Source organism: Salvelinus namaycush, chromosome 11, assembly GCF_016432855.1.
Source record: "Salvelinus namaycush isolate Seneca chromosome 11, SaNama_1.0, whole genome shotgun sequence".
NCBI lineage: Eukaryota > Metazoa > Chordata > Actinopteri > Salmoniformes > Salmonidae > Salvelinus > Salvelinus namaycush.
The window spans coordinates 12322295-12344887 of record NC_052317.1 but is presented as its reverse complement, the minus strand read 5'-3'; positions in this window follow the sequence as shown (position 1 = coordinate 12344887).

The window sequence follows — 22593 nt, the reverse complement described above, 5'->3', positions numbered from 1 at the left end:
TGATTGCTTGCCCTGTAACTTAAACAATAATTGATTCATTATTAGCTGGCTTACTCCTCTTGTGTAACAATGATCTGTTTGATTGTGTGTGTGTGTGTGTGTGTGTGTGTGTGTGTGTGTGTGTGTGTGTGTGTGTGTGTGTGTGTGTGTGTGTGTACTACTGAACTCTTTTTGTGTATTTGTTCAATGTTTGCTTTATATATCATTAATGCATGTCATCACACCGACACCACACACACACACACACGCCCATGTGTCCAACAACACTCTCACCCCATGTGACAGACAGTGCTAACAACCTCTCTGTCACCTCTCATAATCTTTCTGAGCACACAGACAGACAGTGGACGGTCTGGACCTTAATGGTCTTAACGGTCCAGACATCAATCAGATCATTAGACACGGATGTCTCCCGAACTAATATGCTTTTGACACAACTGAGGACATACACCAATCTTAGCTCACCAGTCGTGTGGTTGGTTCAGACAGTCTTTTTCCTAACAACTGTGTCTGCTTGGTGAGTAGGCTATGGGAAGGTGGGTATTACCAAACTTCACGGAAAGAGTTGAGGTGCGTTCAGTTCTCTTCAACGTTTACTACGTTGCGTGACCGTGTGGTCAATATGCCCCACCATATGGTAACTGCCCTCAGGGCCACCATAATCACAACCTGTTTTTAACTGGGCTCTTCTCCCATTTCCATTGAATTCAACGTTGCACACCGTTCTGTCATACTGAACACAACCCTGTCCCATACTTTTGTCATGAGGTTATTTTCAGGAGTCACATTAATATAAACATAGCACAACTAATCTGAAGTAGTCCTAACTGATGTGATTTGAGGTGATATGGTAAATGTGTTTCATTTTCTTTTACATTCCCCACAGCTTCAAGTGCAAGTATGGAGAAACCTGAACAGATTGTGTAAAAATACACCATGCAAGACTCAGCAACCTTACAAGTTCCACGACAAGAGAAGAAGAAAACCAACTTTGCACAAAACATTCAACTAACAGTAAAATGCTTCTGAGATAGCTAAAACCAGAGCCTTGTATTTGGATAATTCTCAATATATTCTCAATATAAGGATGTGGCTAATACTGTAAGACATATGTTTGCTCATAATGTTTCCTTACACAGCTGAATATATACTAATGATGTCATTTAGAGAGAAAGAAACCAGCCGAAAAGTAGACTTTTGAAATTATCTCTGATCTTAAATGTTAAATGTTCCTGAAGATATACAGTGGGGCAAAAAAGTATTTAGTCAGCCACCAATTGTGCAAGTTCTCCCACTTAAAAAGATGAGAGAGGCCTGTAATTTTCATCATAGGTACACTTCAACTATGACAGACAAAATGAGAAGAAAAAAAATCCAGAAAATCACATTGTAGGATTTTTAATGAATTGATTTGCAAATTATGGTGGAAAATAAGTATTTGGTCAATAACAAAAGTTTATCTCAATACTTTGTTATATACCCTTTGTTGTCAATGACAGAGGTCAAACGTTTTCTGTAAGCCTTCACAAGATTTTCACACACTGTTGCTGGTATTTTGGCCCATTCCTCCATGCAGATCTCCTCTAGAGCAGTGATGTTTTGGGGCTGTTGCTGGGCAACACGGACTTTAAACTCTCTCCAAAGATTTTCTATGGGGTTGAGATCTGGAGACTGGCTAGGCCACTCCAGGACCTTGAAATGCTTCTTACGAAGCCACTCCTTCGTTGCCCGGGCGGTGTGTTTGGGATCATTGTCATGCTGAAAGACCCAGCCACGTTTCATCTTCAATGCCCTTGCTGATGGAAGGAGGTTTTCACTCAAAATCTCACGATACATGGCCCCATTCATTCTGTCCTTTACACGGATCAGTCGTCCTGGTCCCTTTGCAGAAAAACAGCCCCAAAGCATGATGTTTCCACCCCCATGCTTCACAGTAGGTATGGTGTTCTTTGGATGCAACTCAGCATTCTTTGCCCTCCAAACACGACGAGTTGAGTTTTTACCAAAAAGTTATATTTTGGTTTCATCTGACCATATGACATTCTCCCAATCTTCTTCTGGATCATCCAAATGCTCTCTAGCAAACTTCAGACGGCCCTGGACATGTACTGGCTTAAGCAGGGGGACACGTCTGGCACTGCAGGATTTGAGTCCCTGGCGGCGTAGTGTGTTACTGATGGTAGGCTTTGTTACTTTGGTCCCAGCTCTCTGCAGGTCATTCACTAGGTCCCCCCGTGTGGTTCTGGGATTTTTGCTCATTTTGACCCCACGGGGTGAGATCTTGCGTGGAGCCCCAGATCGAGGAAGATTATCAGTGGTCTTGTATGTCTTCCATTTCCTAATAATTGCTCCCACAGTTGATATCTTCAAACCAAGCTGCTTACCTATTGCAGATTCAGTCTTCCCAGCCTGGTGCAGGTCTACAATTTTGTTTCTGGTGTCCTTTGACAGCTCTTTGGTCTTGGCCATAGTGGAGTTTGGAGTGTGACTGTTTGAGGTTGTGGACAGGTGTCTTTTATACTGATAACAAGTTCAAACAGGTGCCATTAATACAGGTAACGAGTGGAGGACAGAGGAGCCTCTTAAAGAAGAAGTTACAGGTCTGTGAGAGCCAGAAATCTTGCTTGTTTGTAGGTGACCAAATACTTATTTTCCACCATAATTTGCAAATAAATTCATTAAAAATCCTACAATGTGATTTTCTGGATTTTTCTTTCTCATTTTGTCTGTCATAGTTGAAGTGTACCTATGATAAAAAGATGAGAGAGGCCTGTAATTTTTTAAGTGGGAGAACTTGCACAATTGGTGGCTGACTAAATACTTTTTTGCCCCACTGTAAGTGCCTCTGATGTTTACTGTACTCTCTAGCCTTTTATGCTGCTGTCGGCTACTAGTCAGCACTTTTGATATGCTAATAAAACTTTATGGAGTGCCTCAATGTAATATGCTGTTGAAACTGTAACCTGGGAGCATATTTGTAAAAGATAATCATGCTAACAAAATGCTAACAAAATAATTAAAAAGCTAATTGTCAGACAACTGGGTGTTTTACTGTTGTTATACTACAAAGGCAATGAAACGGAGCTTTTCTTAAGTCCCTTGATATAGGCTTTGATTTAAATAAGATGTGGCTATGTGACAGTAACTTTAAGCATAAGGGATTACGCTACTCGTATATGTCAATATCCATTTTAAAAATACTGTACAGAAATCTAGAATTACTTTTAGTACCCCACTGTCTCTTACTGAGCAATATATTTATCTTCACTGACCTTATATAGGAAAGATAAAATGTGACGCTAGAGAAAATCCATATTCATTCAATTTTGTGACTCTTCTACCATTGAAAATCCCTGACAGGAGTAGCTCAGCTAGCTGTGTAGGAGGCTGTATGGGGGAGTAGCTAACAGCTAGCTGTGTAGGAGGCTGTGTGGGGAAGTCTTTGTATTCATCCCAGCTGTTGGTGACATGCCTGTAACACCACATCAAATAGTATGTGTGTGTGTGTAACAACTGTCACCAAAACTGCTGTTTTGTGATTGGTTGATTCCCACGTACCCGATTTGTGTCGCTGCCTGCCGCTGTGGCATGTGTGTGTGAGTGTGTCAGACATATACAGACAAGCACACTCCACTTCATCACTCCACCACTGGACCAGCCCAAACCCGGATCACCGTGGAAACACCCAGAGAGGTAAGAGAGCAGCAACACAACACTCACTTTATATCTATGACGTTTGGTCATGACCTAGTTATTCAGCATCAGGCTGAGAATCAATACAGGCACTTTAGAGACAGTGAACAAAGTAGGAAGTTCATTAAATTACTTGACAGTTTTGTAGAAATTATTAACCGTTCAGAGTATTGAGTAAATACTGCTGCGGCAGTGTTCTGAAAGGCAAAAAGAGTGATACAGATTGATCGAGACAAAGAGAAACAGGGAAAGAGAGAGAAAAAATGAAAGAGACAAAGAGACAAAATGAGAGAGGGAGAGAGCTATGCTTAAACATAAATAACTTGTGTTATTGATATTTGGTAGATTCTTGTTGTAGCTTTAAGTGTGTGGGTGAAGTGGATAGAAACAAAGCTCTGCTCCAGTGAGCCAGCTGAGTTTAGGAGAAAATACAAGAGATTCAACTGTAGAAACACTCACAGCAGCACTGCGCTTTCCTGCACACACTGGAGAGGTTGTCAAGTGTACCACTGGTTTAAGACTGAGAGGAGTTTATTTGAAATGATTATTTATTCGTTTTATAGGTTTTGTTTCTGGATGGAGGGCTGAGCCAAGTTGTTGTGAGTTGAGGAAGAGCTTTTGAAAAGCTACTCTGACATACAGTTGCAGGTACTTTGCCCCCCTGGAACCCAAAAGGTCCACGTTTACAGCCAGTCACGTTACAAAAGATAGGGATATATAAGGGGTTTATCATTTGAAACAATTTGGGCAAATAGAACTAACTGTGTGTTGTATCGATTTGTATGTATGTGATAGATATGGTGGTTTTGGGGGTTATCTTCTGTATGTATGTGGTAGATATGGTGGTTTTGGGGGTTATCTTCTGTATGTATGTGATAGATATGGTGGTTTTGGGGGTTATCTTCTGTATGTATGTGGTAGATATGGTGGTTTTGGGGGTTATCTTCTTATTTTAATTAACTAACACCTTTAATGCCTCGTTTATCACAAAGTGTCCAAAGTGAACAATTGATCCCAAATATTGGGCACAGAAGAGAATCCACCTTACTTAAAAATCCATCATTTATCCAGATTTGAATGGCTTTTTAATGACAGTGAGTCAACTGTGTCTTAAATACATGTCATCACCCAAGGCTTCACTGGTGCCCCTCAGCTCTGGTTTATCTTTGAAACAGCTGACGCGGATTTCTCCTGGAAAGGTTTACAGATGTTCTAATTGTAGCTACATCATATTAATACTACAACCCAGACAGCCCGAGACATGGTCATAGGAACGAAATGTATGGACAAAACCAGACAGAGATGGTTCACTCACATTTCAGAGAAAGAGTATAGATAATGTATAACATGTTGTCAGCTAAAGGTAGAAGACGAAGGACCACAATAAATAATCAATCAGTTAACTAATGATTCAGAGAGCAACCGTGACCTTGTTCATGAAAATCGACAGTGTTTCAAAAAGTGCGTGGGGAAAATCAAACGCTCAATAGCTGGTCCCTGAAAGAGATGGAGCCTGGGGGCGATAGCTAGACGCTGCAGAAGTCGATGCATGCGCACAAAACGTATCTATGTGAATGGGGACTGGGGAGGATGCTATGAGAGAAGAGCCGGGGTCGCGTGTGATTCAATGCATTTCAGTGGCGTTTATGCCAATACTTATCGCGTCTGCTCTAGTTAACTTCAGACAAGTTTGCCATGCAGATCGATAATTCCAACCGAGACCCACCACACACACCCACAGAAACGCAAATATGTTCACTCTCCAAATCAAACCTGAATTACTCGCGACGGGTGGCCGCATGGTTGAGTTCTCCACTTGTCAGTGTAGTTCAAATAATATGTAGGCACCTGGGTAAATTAGAGATGATATCATTCTGTTGGAGACTGCTGGTAGGTACCAGATATTTTATGCTATCCATATGCTGCATCTTTTCGCCATGGACAGCTTTTGTTATTGCCAGCATGCGCAAGGATTGGATGAGTACATAAACCGCATGGATTTTGCTCGGCTAGAGTATGCTACGTGAGATTATCTGTCACGATTCTGGGCATTTGCCTGCATTTACTATCTATCTACATACCCGTTGCAGAATGGTTGAAATGTCTGTAATTTGCGCAGTGTGACTTTTGGAGCTGACATCCTAACTATTCTTGGTACTCAGCCATATAACAGGTGGTTTGCCTTTATGAAGAAGAACATAGTAACTTTACATTAAAATATTTTACACATTTATCATCAGAAAAGCATTCATTCTGATAAAGATATTTTCTTTCACATCCTATCACTGCAAATCATGGTTCTTTTTCCCGTTGGTTGGATATCCTAGGAAAATTGTAAACGGGTCATTCAGAGTATGGTTTAAGGGAGAGGATGTTGGGGGGGGGGGGGTCTCCTTATTCTCAACAATCAAGTCATCTTTTAGTTGTATTTTCAACCCCCCACATAACAGGATAACTGGGGGATGTCATCTTTCTGTAACCCGTTGATGTCACCTTTGTTGTGTCTGCAGATAATCAAAGGCTGTACAGAGAGAAGACTTCATTTTCCTATCAGTTGCAATGTGTAGCCTACAGGGCCTTGTGGTCATGATATAACAGTACACATGACATGGACACATGACTGTGAAGGTGAAATGGCTTGCCAGCCCTAGGCCTGTTGTAATTTGACCGACTGCAAAACACCAAAAGAACCATGATTTCCTCCTCGTTGCATTTTTTCGAACATACTGTACAACATTCACAATTATTAACGGCTATTCAGTAAAATGCACATTCATTGATGGTGTGTGTATAGTTTAGGCTACGCTACTTTTCAACACCCATCCCTGCTATATCGTTCCAGATAAATCTGGTCCATCTGATAAATCAAGGCATCACAGTTATGGCAGAGAGCTGAACATTTAACACTGCTATATGTACATGTAATTTGACCCAGAGGATGAAAGATGCGAAAAAGCATCTCTTACACTGTACAAGCTGTCCCCAGGAAGGCTTGGATTTTCATATCAGCAAGTTTCTAGGCAACCGTTCCATAGCTATATTTATATACAGTATGTTGGCTCATGAATATGAGATTCACATCAAGTGGACTTGATCACCAACCATAAAGCAGTCAAGAGACACCAGTAGATGTGCTTGACAGCAATTAGGGAGGAACAGCATGTACTGTATGGGGGTGCACTGGAGATTGGAGAAGCAAAACTATGGCAAGTTAAGAGCTTCCCACTGGAAACTGTACAGGCAAAGTAACCACTCCAACGATCGGCTATAAGATTGATACCACATTATGGATAAATGACTGTTACAGGTTGAATCCGGGTCTTAGTACAGGGTTGTGGATGGAGGCTGGGCTTGATGCCCTGAGGGCTCGAATGTACTGATTCCCTGTTCTGCAGTACCAGGACCCGATGTTCAAACGCTATGGGGAACACAACCCGAAATGGTGGAGGCGAGGTATTTAGACCATACATAATGCATCCAATTTGTTCTTTCAGATGGGTTTATTCTGTTCTCTGCCAAACACCATTACAGTCACAGTACACAGGTCCACATGTGTGCAAACAGACACGCACACAACGCCTTAATTGTATGTCTTTTTTTCTCTCCAGATAAAGCAACAGTTGATTCTTAGCATATATGTGGTCTCCAAGCTTTCAGATAACTTAGGCAATATACACGCTACGCAGCTTGACTTGAAAAATAATTGCTGTCGACTGGTGGACGGTAGCCCATGCCAAATTCAATGGTGTGAATTGGCAGTATTGGTGTGTGGGTGTATTCACTGTGCAATACATGTTGTCTTAGCGATATGTACTGTATGTTGGTTAGGACTATCGTGTGGGGGGTTTTCTGTGTAGGCTGAATTGTGTGTATTTGCTTTACATCCCCTCATCAAGAAGTCAGTTTCAATCACATGTAAACTGAAATGAAGGGTCACAGAAAATGGTCTGGTTACCATATTTCATAGCATGCATGTTTTGTATGAAAACCTCGTCCAAATGTCAATCTAAAGACACAATTTTTATTTTTTTACATGTTTGTCAGCAGCATATTCTTTGACATCCACGTGTTATCCCTGGCAGAATCACATGCTTGGCTGGGAAACTAAGGAAATCATGCTAATTCTAACCCACTTAGAGCGATGCCATGCTCAGTTTGCAGCATGTCTCATCATGACTTATGCTATCAAAAGATTTCCTCCCACCCTCCGTGAGCACCAGCGTGAAGACGATGCTTTGATGAAATGAAAGTGGCATGGTGAAACTCTGGTGTGTCATATCACAGAGAACCAAAGTCTTCACCTGTTAACCAATTACGAATTGTGGGTGTTATACTACCTATAAAGAGAAATGATCTTTGAAGAGTTTACATCCAAAACGCTATATCCACCAATCAGAAGTGTGTGTGTAAAATATTACTACCCACTGGGCATACACCGGTTGAATCAATGTTGTTTCCACGTAATGTTGATGAAATTACATTGAACCAACATGGAATAGACGTTGAATTGACGTTTCTGCCCAGTGGGTGTCCCCAGTTTTTTTTATTCATAGCTTTTAGATGTGCATTACAATTGGTTTTGTAGCAAAACGCTATATGTACATTGTTTAGCTGGAATATTCATATACTGTATATTTAACATATAAATTCAACACATCATAAATCTAGCCTCATGTTTGGTTAGAAGTTAGGGATCCTCCCAAATGGCACCCTATTCCAAATATAGTGCACTACTTTTGACCAGAATCCAAATCTCATACTATTTATGTCTCAAATGTATCAGTTGTACAGTTTCTTTTAAATAAAAACTTCCAATTATTTGTCACATTTGTGACCGACCGCCTTGATTCGGTCTTAAGTTGCAACATTTTAAATTGTGTTTTTTATATTGGATAAAGCAGAGACACAGAGCTACAAAATGGTATATCATATATTGCATTTGAGGAACAATGGGAAAGTAATTCTGCTTTGAAAGTTGATAAACTTGTAACCCCACTTTTGAGAAAATGTCCCTTGAATGTTTTGGTACACCTACTGGAGAGCTCTTTGTCAACACCCATTCAGCATTGTTCACACCCTCTTAACTTCTCTGCGCTACGGATCCCTTTCACGGGATCATTTTCCTAAACAACCGCTGAATTGCAGGGCGCAAAATATTACAAAAAATATTTATAATCATGCAATCACAAGTGAAATATACCAAAACACAGCTTAGCTTGTTGTTAACCCACCTATCGTGTCCGATTTTGAAAATATGTTTTGCAGCGAAAGCAATCTAAGCTTTTGTGAGTGTATCAATCAATGCTAGAACAGCTAGCCCCAAATTAGCATGGTCACTGTCACGTTCCTGACCTGTTTTCTGTTGTTTGGTATGTGTTTATTGGTCAGGGCGTGAGTTTTGGGTGGGCAGTCTATGTTTTCTGTTTCTATGTTGGTTTTGGGTTGCCTGGTATGGCTCTCAATTAGAGGCAGGTGTTTGACGTTTCCTCTGATTGAGAGTCATATTAAGGTAGGTTGTTCTCACTGTTTGTTTGTGGGTGATTGTCGTCCGTGTCTGTGTCTGCGCACCACACGGGACTGTAGCGTTCGTTTGTAATAGTCTGTTCCTGTTCGTGCGTTCTTCATGTTTTATGTAAGTTCTCTCGTTCAGGTCTGTCTACTTCGTTTTGTTGTTTTGTAAAATTATCAAGTGTTCTTCGTGTGTTTAGTTTCGTCTTGTTAATAAAGTATCATTATGTATTCACAACCCGCTGCACGTTGGTCCAATCCTTGCTACTCCTCTTCGGATGAAGAGAAGGAGGAGGCTCGTTACAGTCACGAAAGTCAGAAAAGCAATAAAATTAATCGATTACCTTTGATAATCTTCGGATGTTTGCACTCACGAGACTCCCAGTTACACAATAAATGTTATTTTTGTTCGATAAATATTACTTTTATAACAAAAAAACGCCATTTGGGTTGTGCGTTATGTTCAGAAAACTACAGCCTCGTTCCGGTCCTGAAAGGCAGAAGAAAATTCCCAAACGTATCAGATTCAAAAATATTACTAAAAATATTTATAATCATGCAATCACAAGTGAAATATACCAAAACACAGCTTAGCTTGTTGTTAATCCACCTATCGTGTCAGATTTTGAAAATATGTTTTGCAGCGAAAGCAATCTAAGCTTTTGTGAGTGTATCAATCAATGCTAGAACAGTTAGCCTTATTTTAGCTTGGTTAGCTTGGTCACGAAAGTCAGAAAAGCAATAAAATTAATCGCTTACCTTTGATACTCTTCGGATATTTGCACTCACGAGACTCCCAGTTACACAACAAATGTTCTTTTTGTTCGATAAATATTACTTTTATAACAAAAAAACGCCATTTGGGTTGCGCGTTATGTTCAGAAAACCAAAGCCTCGTTCCGTTCAACGAAAATTCCAAAAAGTATCCGTAATGGTCGTAGAAACATGTCAAATGTTTTTTATAATCAATCCTCAGGTTGTTTTTAACAAACATAATCGATAATATTTCAACCGGACCGTAACCTATTCAATAAGAGAGAAAAAGAAAATGGAGAGCTACCCTCTCGCACACAGGAACTAATCAGAGGACACCTGACTAGTTTTGAAAAATCTCGCTCATTTTTCTAAATAAAAGCCTGAAACTATGTCTAAAGCCTGGTCACAGCCTGAGGAAGTCATTGGAAAAGGAATCTGGTTGATACCCCTTTAAATGGAAGAAAGACGGGCCAGGAAACACAGATAAAAAAAATCACTTCCGGGTTAGATTTTCTCAGGTTTTCGCCTGCAGAATCAGTTTTGTTATACTCACAGACAATATTTTGACAGTTTTGGAAACTTTGGAGTGTTTTCTATCCTAATCTGTAAATTATATGCATATTCTACGACCTGGACCTGAGAAATAGTCCGTTTACCTTGAGAACGTTATTTAAAAAAATAAATAATAATCTGATAACCCTAGCGTCAAGAGGTTATTAAACCAGCCCCACCCATCTCTTTAAGATTCACAAGATTAAGACTAAAAGTGGTAAAAGTAGTAGCCTACAATAAGTACAAATTCCAGGTAAACAGAAAGTGTCCAGATAAAAATATTTGATAAATATTAGATGACGCTTACCCAGACACACTTGTCTAAATTCATGGGTCATGTGAAATAAATTCTATAACCCAGAGCCAGATCTTGCTAAGTGGATAGGTCTCTACAGAAGGTGTAAACGGTGCAGCGAAATGGTTACTTGCATATTAGCAATATCAAAAATAGATAGTGTCAATATAAAGAAAAAATAAGTGTCAATGCCAGTAGAGAAAGAACAAAAATAATATACCGTATGTACAAGAACAATATCAATAATGATATCAGTGATACTGGTAATAGACGAGGTAGTTATATGCATACAATCAGGGGTAAAGTGGCTGAGCAGCAGGATAACAAAATAAATAGTAGGAGCAACGTATGGCGTGTGTGTTAGGAGAGAGTCATGTGAATAGAGGCACTGCAGATAGTGTTGATGACTGGGAACTCACCCCCAGTGATGAACTGGTCTGTCCAAACCACACATGAACAAGGGAATCTATATTTGGAGAGCCTGTTTCAAAGATATATGTTTGTCAAGCTGTGTCCAGTCCAGGTGGTGCTTGTACAGGCAGACCATATATGGGAGGAAGGATGTCAGCATTGCACAGCAGCTAAAACCTGGTCTCGACTGAGTCCGAAAGCTCCTTGGCGACAACACCACCAGGCTCCAGAGCATCGAAGCTGTAAAACAGGAAATAACAAAACAAATTGAGAAGACATTACAACCTTGCATAACATCAATTCAAGTTTAGATAACAAGAATAACCTCATACAATGCAACGAAAATGATATTCACCTGAAGTACTGGTACTGCTTGATCTGTGGCAGCGGCCTGAAGTGCAGAGTCAGCTGTTGCCAGCCATCGCTTTCCACCAGCACCGTACCATCCTCCAGTCCAACCAGCTGTGGGATGTTGACCTCTTTCACAGTGCTGTCCTTCACAATCTCTGTCCTGGGATTAGTGATTGAGATGTGGCGCAGCAATTTTCTCCACAGATTCCTGAAAGAAGACAGCCCGAGTATTCGTACCTCTGGAAAATACACAAATAATGTGAGATCAATAAAAGTAGTGCCAATCATGTTGGAGGTCAATTAAATAATCAAATGTGTTGTTTATGCTTTACATACCAAGTGTTGTCATCGATTCCTTGTAGAGACGCCACACCACTGCTTTTGTCACATGAGATGGCAGCAGCTTTCCACCAAAGTGTTTGTGTCCTGGGTGGCGTCCTGGTAATACTATTGCATTATCCTTTGCGTAGTTGTTGAAGTTCACAACTTTCTGCAAGTCCTCATGCTTCAGGTGTAACCTGTGCTTGCATGGGCCAGCTCTCTTTTTGATGGGAGGCATTAGACCATTCTCCTTGTATGACTGGTGGAGGACAGTCAGGCGTGTTCTACTGAAAGCCAAATTCCAGATACAAATATTTTAGCATTATTATACAATAGATGGCCGTAATCACCGTCAGACACTCCTGGATAACTTGATGGGTCATGTAATCACCTGGTGAAGTGGAGTATTTTGTTTAGACATGTAGCTACCTAGCTAAACAATGAACCATAATCCCAATCCATAGAGTACTAGCAATACAAACCGATTGTTATAGCTAGCTAATAGGTTAAATGTTAGCTGGTTCGCTAGCTAACATTAGGCTATAAGTAGTAATGTAATTGGCTTTCTGAGATATTACTACACAGATACACATAATGTTAGCTAGAGGGCCAGCCACCTAACGTTACCTAGCTAGCTAATGGTGAGCTTTAACTTGCAATGAAAACTGACAAAATTAGAAACGTATAATATCTGAAACTGTAGCTAGACTCTTACCCGTATACATGGATGAACGCTTCACGGCAGACTGCAACCCCTTTCATTAAATAAGACGTCCTGTGTCATTTCTGTTTTGTTTTTTACAGCTTTCTTGGCTCATTGTGTCAAGTCACTCTGGTTCACACTGACCGTGTGCAATGCCATAAGAATCGTCCTCCTGAAAGTAGTCCATCACAACTTTTTCCCACTGACCTTTGTCGATAGCACCTGATAAATTCAGTCCAGCAATGTTATTGAGCGCACATTTGCAGTTCTCCATGGCTAATGTTATATCTTTCGGGGAAAAAATGCAGTAGAAAGGATTACACATAACGAGCAGCTCATTTTATAGACAGAAGATGCTACACGGTAGACTAATCCGAAACTCATCGCTCAGCATGTCCAGCCCATTCATTATCTCTGCCAATCATGGCTAGCGGGAAGGTTCCTGTCTTTTTCTGTGGCTAAACCAACTAGGCTCGTAACTTTTTATGGCTGCAGGGGCAGTATTGAGTAGCTTGGATTAAAGGTGCCCAGAGTAAACGGCCTGCTCCTCAGTCCCAGTTACTAATATATGCATATTATTATTAGTATTGGATAGAAAACACTCTGAAGTTTCTAAAACTGTTTGAATTATGTCTGTGAGTATAACAGAACTCATATGGCAGGCAAAAACCTGAGAAAAATCCAAACAGGAAGTGAGAATTCTGAGAGTGGTCGATGTTAAAGTCATCATCTATTCAATTCCCTGTAATATATGGATCTGTTTGCACTTCCACGCCTTCCACTAGATGTCAACAGTCAGTAGAACGTGGAATGAAGCTTATGCTGTGTTGTGGGACCGGATGGGAGGTGTTTGAGTCAGTGGTCTGGCAGAGTGCCAGTTCTTGGTCACGCACTTTCCTCATGATATCGTCATGCGTTCCATTACTTATAGAGACTGAAAAGAATGCTCCTGTTGGAACGTTATTGGATATATATGATAACAACATCCTGAAGATTGATTCTCTACTAACTTTGACCAGTTTATTCGACCTGGAATATAACTTTTTTACGTTTTCGTCCGACGTTTGCCTGCATCTGCGCGAGCGTTTGGACACGTGTACTACACATGCTAGCAAAATTAGCAAATTGGACATAAGTAATGGACATTATCGAACAAAACAACAACTTATTGTGGAACTAGGATTCCTGGCACTGCATTCTGATGAAGATAATCAAAAGGTAAGGGAATATTTATGATGTAATTTCGTATTTCTGTTGACTCCAACATGGCGGAGAAATGTTGTTAAATCTGAGCGCCGTCTCAGATTATTGCATGGTGTGCTATTTACGTAAAGTTTTTTTTAAATCTGACACAGCGGTTGCATTAAGGAGAGGTATATCTATAATTCCATGTGTATAACTTGTATTATCTACATTTATGATGAGTATTTCTGTTGAAACGATGTGGCTATGCAAAATCACTTGATGTTTTTGGAACTAGTGAATGTAACTCGCCAATGTAAACTCCGATTTTTTGATATAAATATGAACTTTATCAAACAATACATGCATGTATTGTGTAACATGAAGTGCTATGAGTGTCATCTGATGAAGATAATCAAAGGTTAGTGATTCATTTTATCTCTATTTCTGCTTTTTGTGAAAGCTATCTTTCGCTGGAAAAATGGCTGTGCTTATTGTGGTTTGGTGGTGACCTAACATAATCGTTTGTAGTGCTTTCACTGAAAAGCATATTTGAAATCGGACACTTTGGTGGGATTAACAACAAGATTACCTTTAAAATGATATAAGACACATGTATGTCTGAGGAATTTTAATTATGAGATTTCTGTTGTTTGAATTTGGCGCCCTGCACTTTCACTGGCTGTTGTCATATCATCCCGGTAGCAGGATTGCAGCCATAAGAAGTTAACAACTTTATTCGTATTTACAGATGACATACAACTTTGTAATTAAGGCACATGAAAGGTGAAATGTTCCAGAAGGCATTTCTGCCAAAAAAACGCATTTTGATTAAAAAAAAAACGTTCAAATGCCTCCTGTGAAGTCGTGACTTGCGACATATGCCTAGTTTCCTGAAATGAGTCACATTTGACAGTTATGGTAGAAATTACAAGATTATGTTATAAGGCTGTTATTGCATCAAATGGCTGTTTTATGCAACAGAATAAGGGGTTGTTAGAACGCTCATCTGTGGGTGTTCTACTGAGGATGGGCCTCTAGAAGATTTACGATGTCTTTGGGTGATACTGCATTGAGTTTGAGTTTGAGTTTATTTTTACAGGGACAGTGCATATTAATCAACGTTTCAGTAAAAGTGCCGGTTTTAGCCAGCCGGCTAATTTTCAACCGCAGTCCCTGGGCAGGTTATTAAAAACAATTACAATATACAATATAGACAATAGCAACATAGAACAAGACATAGCAACATAGGACAAGCAAGACGTAGCATACAGACAGAGCAACATAGAACAAAAAGCAGCAAGACAAAATTCATAAAAGCAACAAAGTGTTTCCACACCTCACAAGTTACAGACAACAGACATGGAAGGCGGCAACACACAGCTAGGGACCATGTTCACAAATCTGATTGACCTTTAGCCATGTCTTCAAGCATTTTGTGAAAGTGTGATATGTGGTGCAGTTATGTGTGTCTGATGGCAGTGTATTCCAGACATGGGACGCTCTCACAGAAAAAGCGGATTTACTAAAGGTGCTTTTCCTTAGGGGAACTACACAGTCACCTCTCATGGCAGACCTTGTGGATCTGCTGCCATATGTTTGGGTTTCTGTTTAACAAAAATACTGATTGGAGGGGGAGCCAAGCCATTTAGGATCTTGAATACAAGACATGCATCGGTGTATTGCACAAGATTTTCCCAACTCAGGAGCTCATGCTTTCTGAGGATGTGACAGTGATGATGGCTATTGGGCTTCCTATCAAGCACTTTGAGAGCCTGTTTGTAGACAGACTGAATAGGTCTTACTGTTGTACAGCAAGCTTGGGCCCAACTAGTCAAGCAGTATGTTAAGTGGGGGAGTATCATAGATTTGAAGTACAGTTTTGCTACCTCTGTAGTCAAACTATTTCGTATAAATCGGAAATTAGCTAGGTTGAATTTGGTTATTTGAATTACCTTTTTCACATGCTTTTTAAAAGAGAGGTTGGAATCAAGTATGATGCCAAGGTACTTAAAATCAGATACCACCTGGAGCTTCTCCCCTGACACATAGACATCTGGCTCAGTAGCATCTGTTGCCCTCTTTGTGAAGAACATGCAAACAGTTTTTTTCACATTGAGATGCAAACACGAGTCACTGAGCCACTTTGTAACCTGGACCATTACAGTAGTGAGTTCTTGTGCAGCTTGTTGTTTGCTCTTTGCATGCACATATATCACTGTATCATCTGCATACATTTGAACTTCAGACCCAGTACAGACAGAAGGCAGATCATTAATGTACAGGCTGAACAGGAGGGGCCCCAGTATTGACCCTTGGGGCACGCCCACATCATAGCTAAGAGTGGGCGACAGCTCATTGCTCACTCTGACACACTGAGTTCTGCCTTCAAGGTATGATTTTATCCATCTCAAGGCATCGGGGGAAAAGTTGAACTTGGACAATTTTGTGATGAGAATCTCATGGTTAACAGTATCAAAAGCCTTCCTTAGGTCCAGAAACACAGCCCCAACAACGCCCCCTTTGTCCATCTTGGACTTCACATTTTCCAGAAGAAAGCAGTTGGCCGTTTCTGTGGAGTGTTTCGCTCTGAAGCCAAACTGCATGGGATGTAATGTGAAGGGGCTGTTGTTGAGGTGGGCAATCAGTTGTTCTGCTACACACTTTAACAACCTTTGACACCACAGGTAGTATACTAATGGGCCTGTAGTTACTCACGTCAGCAGGGTCGCCTGATTTAAAGATGGCCGTTATTATGGCCGACTTCCATACCCTTGGAAACACCCGAGACCAATAGATGTGTTGGTGACCTTAGTAATGGGGCCAATGAGTGACTCTTTGTAGTTTTTAAGAAAGGTAGAGTCCATCCCAAACACATCTTTGGCTTTAGAGTTCTTTAGTGAGCTAATCACCTTGTCCACCTTTGACTCAGAAACCTCCCTTATGATGAAGACAGGTTGAGCATCATTTACTAGCACTGAGCCCAAGAAACCAGTGGAGGGGTTCTGTGTCAGTACCCTGACAGAGTCAATAAAGTAGGAATTGAAGGCTATTGCTATTTCGACTGCATCCTGTGTTAGATTGTTATTCACCATGATTTCTAGTCTTTTTGCAGTGTTACTATGGTCTTTCCCTGTTAACTTTTTTAGATTCTCCCAGATCAGTTTAGAATTTCCCTTTGCTTCACCAATTATGTTAATAAAAAAGTTTGCCTTGGCCTGTCTGATTTCTTTCATCACCTTATTTCTCAACATGGTAAACCTACGTCTGTCATGCTCTAATTTGGATCTTAGGGCTATTTTTAGATAATAATCTCGTTCTTTCATCAATTTCCAGATTTCTCCATTTAGCCAAGGAAGAGTGCTCTTTTGGCCAGGTTTGGATTTGATTTTCTTTAGGAAACCATTTAATGTAGTCTGGATTGTGGATAGAAAAACTTGACTATCAGCTTCCACGTCTGCATAGGACAAGAGATCATTCCAGTTAATTCCCTTAATTGCATTTTCAAAATAGCTTAATTCACTCTTAGGTATTCTTAGTTGATCAGGCTTTCTAACAGTAGAGAGGTTAAACCTGCTCTTAGACAGCTTTCTGGCTATAAGTGTCAGATTATGATCAGATAGCCCAGTAACCATATTGAATGATTTAGTCACTCTCTCTGGTTTATTACTGAACACCAAATCAATCTGTGTTTTAGAGCAACAAGTCACCCTGGTTGGCCCTTTAACTAGCTGTGTAAGGTCAAAGGTATTAGTGATCCGTTTGAGGGTTTTCCTACAACACTTGTCTTCATAATTAATGTTAAAATCTCCCATTAAGATGACCTCTTTCCCAAAATCACATTCCCTAAGCATGTTATTAAACTGATCAAAAAACACACTTTTGGTGGAAGGTGGCCTATACATTCCAATGAGGGTAAAAGACATTTGGGGAGACAGTGTAATGTTCAGGCCAATACATTCTAGTTCATTATCACATGACCACTCAATTTGTTTACATCGGATATGTTCTTTAATGTAAATCATCACACCCCCTCCTCTTCCTTCAGTCCTGTCTCTCCTGAAAACATTCCAGAGCATGAGTTAATGTTTCTGTACTGGGGTACCAGGGGGAGATGGCTCCAGGATGGAGACCCTGGTCTCTACACAATGAGAACTGTTTTTACAGCAGATACTGTCTGCTGTGACTTATAAATACCTTTCATACAAATCTTAACCTTGTGACCCATTCCATACATCTGTTGTTTGTCATGTAGACTGCAGGAGGGTGGACTTTGCTATAAAATGCTGTGGCTCGAACCAGCTCATTGAATTTGCAGTGATCACCTCCAGGGGTGATTACCAACCAGCTCCATTACTGCAGTAATTAAATAATAAAGTTGATTGTTTTGAAGAAATCTAAAAGTCTCTCCTTTTGATTACAATGATTCCACCACAGTGTAAAACCTTGCAGTGACACTTTTCTCTGTAAAAGTGAGGTGGATATATCTTGTTTTGCAACTAAATGTGGCCGTTTGTCTCTCTGAAATGAAACCATCTAGTCATAGGTTTCAAACAAATTCATGTCTGTCATTTAACAACCCCATGTCATCATTAGATGGGGAAAAACAATCTATTTAATAAGTTCTTTAAACATAAAAGGTTAATTTACCAACATTTCAGAAAATTGATATATAGCGTTCTGGAATTAAATTCTTACATTTTTACACCGAACCGAGGGTACTGGCTGGTATAGGGGTTCTTATTCTCTTGTTAAATAAAGGTTAAATAAAAATAAAAAACCTTCTTAATTTGAGATGTAATATGTAAAGAATTCCACTCACCACCACACAGAGCCATTGAAGGAAGAAAACTGATAGAAATACCTCATACCAAGACAGGTTAATTGATGTATTCATAGAAGTCGTGTTTTTTCTGTGTCCCTCTTGTTCTCCTCTGATAATGTTTTATTTGGCTTCCATAGAGAGCCACAGCTGGAGTGAAGACGATAAAGGGGAATGAAGTGATTGAGGGCTGCAGTGCTAGCGACACTCCACAAGAAAAAGAACAAGAATCCCACTCTGGGGCCATAGCCATGGAGACCAGCCAGCTTTCAGATATGGCGAACCTAACAGACTATAAAATGGATTCTGGGGAAACAGAGGACCAGAGACGCCTGCTTAGCGAAAGCGAGGAAGAATGTGACCGAGAACCTTTCTCAGAATACAGAGGAACAAAAGAGAACATAAAAACGTCAGTGGGTGAACCAGACGAAGATGATGAAAGTGGTGAGGTGAAGAGAGAGGAGGAGGAGACTCACAACTTTGAGACAAGACGAAATGACTTCAGTCTAACACAGTTACTCAACTCCTCAAGTATATTTGGTAATGAACCCATTTGTAAGGTGGAAGACCTGCTTGCACAAGGTCACCTGGGCAACTCTTCTCCATCAGAAGTGACGGTGACACAAGAGTCCATCTTGGAGCAGCGCATCCGAGAGGAGGTCTCCTCAGATGTCTCAACAGGGTCCTGTCACGACCTTGACAGAGACGACCTGAGTGACTGTCTCCAGGTAGAAATGGCCATCGTGTCATCAGATAGCGAGGCTGACGACCAGTGGAGGTCCACTTTTGCCTCTACAGTCAACAAGGAGGAATGTTGTGATGGAAATGCTCAAGAGGTGCTCGAGAAGGACAGAGCCGCAGGGGAGGCAGAGAAGTGGGCCAAGGGTGAAACTGGAGATAGTCCTTGCGTTCTTGAACAACCCGATTGCCCGACAGAATGCGAGATCCAAGACATGTCCTCTGGCAAGTTCCAGGGCTTATCCAAAATTCCAGAGGATGAAGAAGAGGTCAGCCAAGGCAGGACTCGCAAAGTGAGTCGTTCTACATCTGCAAGCTCTTCTGCAAGCTGTGACCCCGACAAGAAGGTTCCTCAAGACTACTGTGTGATACAAGAAATGAAGAGCAAGAACATTAGTACAGAGCATGTGGACTTCCAGGGGGTTCGGAAGCAGTGGCGCCAAATGGAGGAGCAGACCCAAGGAGAGGTCCAGGTCCACCAGCCCACTGTCAGACAGCAGGGGACGTGGCAGGGAGGTCACAGCGCCATGTACACACCCGTCAGGAACGTTGACCGACCCAGGAGGGACCCCGAAATTGACAGCCTTGCCCTTGGTGACTTTCAACACACTCAGTTCAGCCCATGTTCAGAAGACTCAGGTATGGATGACTTCAGCTACAGGTCCCTTTACGAGGACTCAGACAACCCTGTCGAACGGGAGATACGACAGACCATAGAGCGTGAGGAGAACTTCAGGCGTGAAAGAGAGATTGCCAAACAGGGTCAAGCTGGAGAATCATCTGCACATTCCAAAACCCGACCAACTACTCTCTACCCCGGCAAGTACGGCAAAGGCCTTTGCCATGAGGTGGAAGAGAAACGGAAGATGTTTGAGTCTAGTGATCCCGGATGCAGGCCTTTGAGGTCTCCCAACGCAAAGACCCCAACCGTCTCCATATCCACCTCCCCATCGCCCACACCAAGGGGTGCAACCTACCATGAGATGACCGCCCAAAATGTTATCATCCTGGAGCCGGACTCCTACCCCACCAGCCCGAGGAACCGCACCCGGGGATCCTTGCTATCTCCGGGGCCCAGCAGGTACAGTGAGTGGCCCTTGGAGACGTCAGCCAATGTCATCATTTTGGAGACGTCCAACCTGATCATCCGGAGTGCCTCTGAGTTCTGCCTGAGCTCGGCCTCCTGCCAGGAGACCCAGGAGAGCACATTTGTCAACAACCCCTTCTTCAAGCTGCGCTCGCGGAGCTCCATGTCCCTGGTGGACCAGGAGATTAAGATGGTGAAGCAGAGGGAGGAGGAGTGGAGGAGGCAGAAGAGCCAGATGCAGACCAGGGAGAAGTACGACACCGTCCTGGTGTCCCCCAACCTCCTTGATAACCTGAGCTTTGATAAAGCAGGTATGTGCTGATTAACAATGATGTGCATCTGTAACCGTTGTGAAATGGCTAACTAGTTATCGGGGTGCGCGCTAATAGAGTTTCATTCGGTGACAGATTTCGCTGAGACCTTTAAGGAGTTGTTTCCCTTGCTCTGCAAGGGCCGCAGCTTTTGTGGAGCGATGGGTAACGGTGCTCCGAGGTTGACTGTTGTCAATGTGTGCAGAGGGTCCCTGGTTCGAGCCCAGGTAGGGGTGAGGAGAGGGATGGAAGGAACACTGTTACACGTGGTCATTATGGAAAAGAGTTTGTGGTTTGTAGCTGTGTTGTGTTTTCATTGCATCATTAGTTGTATTTTTCTGACTCAACAGCTGATCTTTTCATCTTACCTGCCTTAGACTTATAGCATACTTAGAATATCCTGAGCTTCTCATTCCCAATTAGTCCAAATTCATGATATAGGTCTCTAAGCATATGAATGAATGAGTATTAATTGTTTCTCTCTTTTTTTCCAGAAGTGCCACTGAAATGTGTGTCTTCCCCTTCATCACCATCAAGGACTCGAAAGCTGGACCGCTCCACCCTGTCATGTGACCATAGGGTATGTCTCCTATCTCCTCCAATAATAATTCAAGATGAACAGAATGTGTAAAAAAACAGATGCTAGCCTAGTCACCTGATAAAATGTGTGTGCTTGATCAATTCCCCTGTACTGTTTGTTGTCATGTCAAATTGCCAAACATGACCAGGCTAGATAAATGCTTTTGTCATCTGATTGCCTCACAAAATGTAGTCAGAATGCCTCATTAAATAACATTGCATGTGCTCATTTTTAAGTCTGTTCACTACATTTTCCGATAACATTTTGCCATTAACCATTTTAATCACCATCCATTTTCACCTTGAAACTGGAAACTGCATGCAGTTTTACAGGTGAAACTCTTTCCCCCAGTTCCCAGAATCCCTCTCCCCAGGACCAAGGAAAAAGAATGCCATGGCTCAGAGATGGGAGGCAGGACTATTTGTCAACCATGAACAAGAGTAATGAACATCAAACCAGAATAATACCATGTTATACTACAGATGCCAATTTCCTGAACTTTTATAGATGTTTTCCAGTTCTGCTATTGATACAGCTTGAATATATTATTTACCAGTACTGTAGCTTTAAAGTTATTGTGAAACAAAAATATGTAAATGAAATTGTAAGAGATGACAATTTAATGAAGATAGATGGACTAACAGATGCTTGTTGAAGGTGACGAGTACGTTATATTGTCCGGTTAAGATTTTTACATTTTTAAGTACTGTCTTGGTTATACAAAATAAAGATTTATTGCATTTTTGTATTGTATTTTCTTCTAAAAAGACTTTAAATTAAAAGGCTATAAGAATATTTTGAGAAACGTGGTCGACTTACAAAAAAACAAAACGATCGCTGGTGTAAAATGTATGACTACCTGCATAATTAACTTCATTCAATGTTTAATATGATAGCCACTCATAGTATATTCAAAGCTTGACCCAACATTGCCATTTTGAGATGCCTTTTCAATTATGACTAAAAAAAAATCCTTCACAATGTGATATTTTTTGGGTTGCAGTTGGTCTAGTATTACTTGCTAGACTAGCACAAAACGCCAAGCTGAATACTTTAACGTTTAAATGGCATTCTTTATCATTTTAAGTGTTATGTTGTTTCATGGAGAATGTTTGTTATTCTCAATTGAAAATGCTACACCAAAATAAAGTTTGATTGACATTAAGGACAATAATTGGCTGTGTCCTCCTTTTACCTAGAAATGTGTGCTTGTCAGTGTGTGTTGATTGGGAAGCTAGCTGTAATTCCAATAAAATGTACAGTCATAGGAAGGGATAGTTACA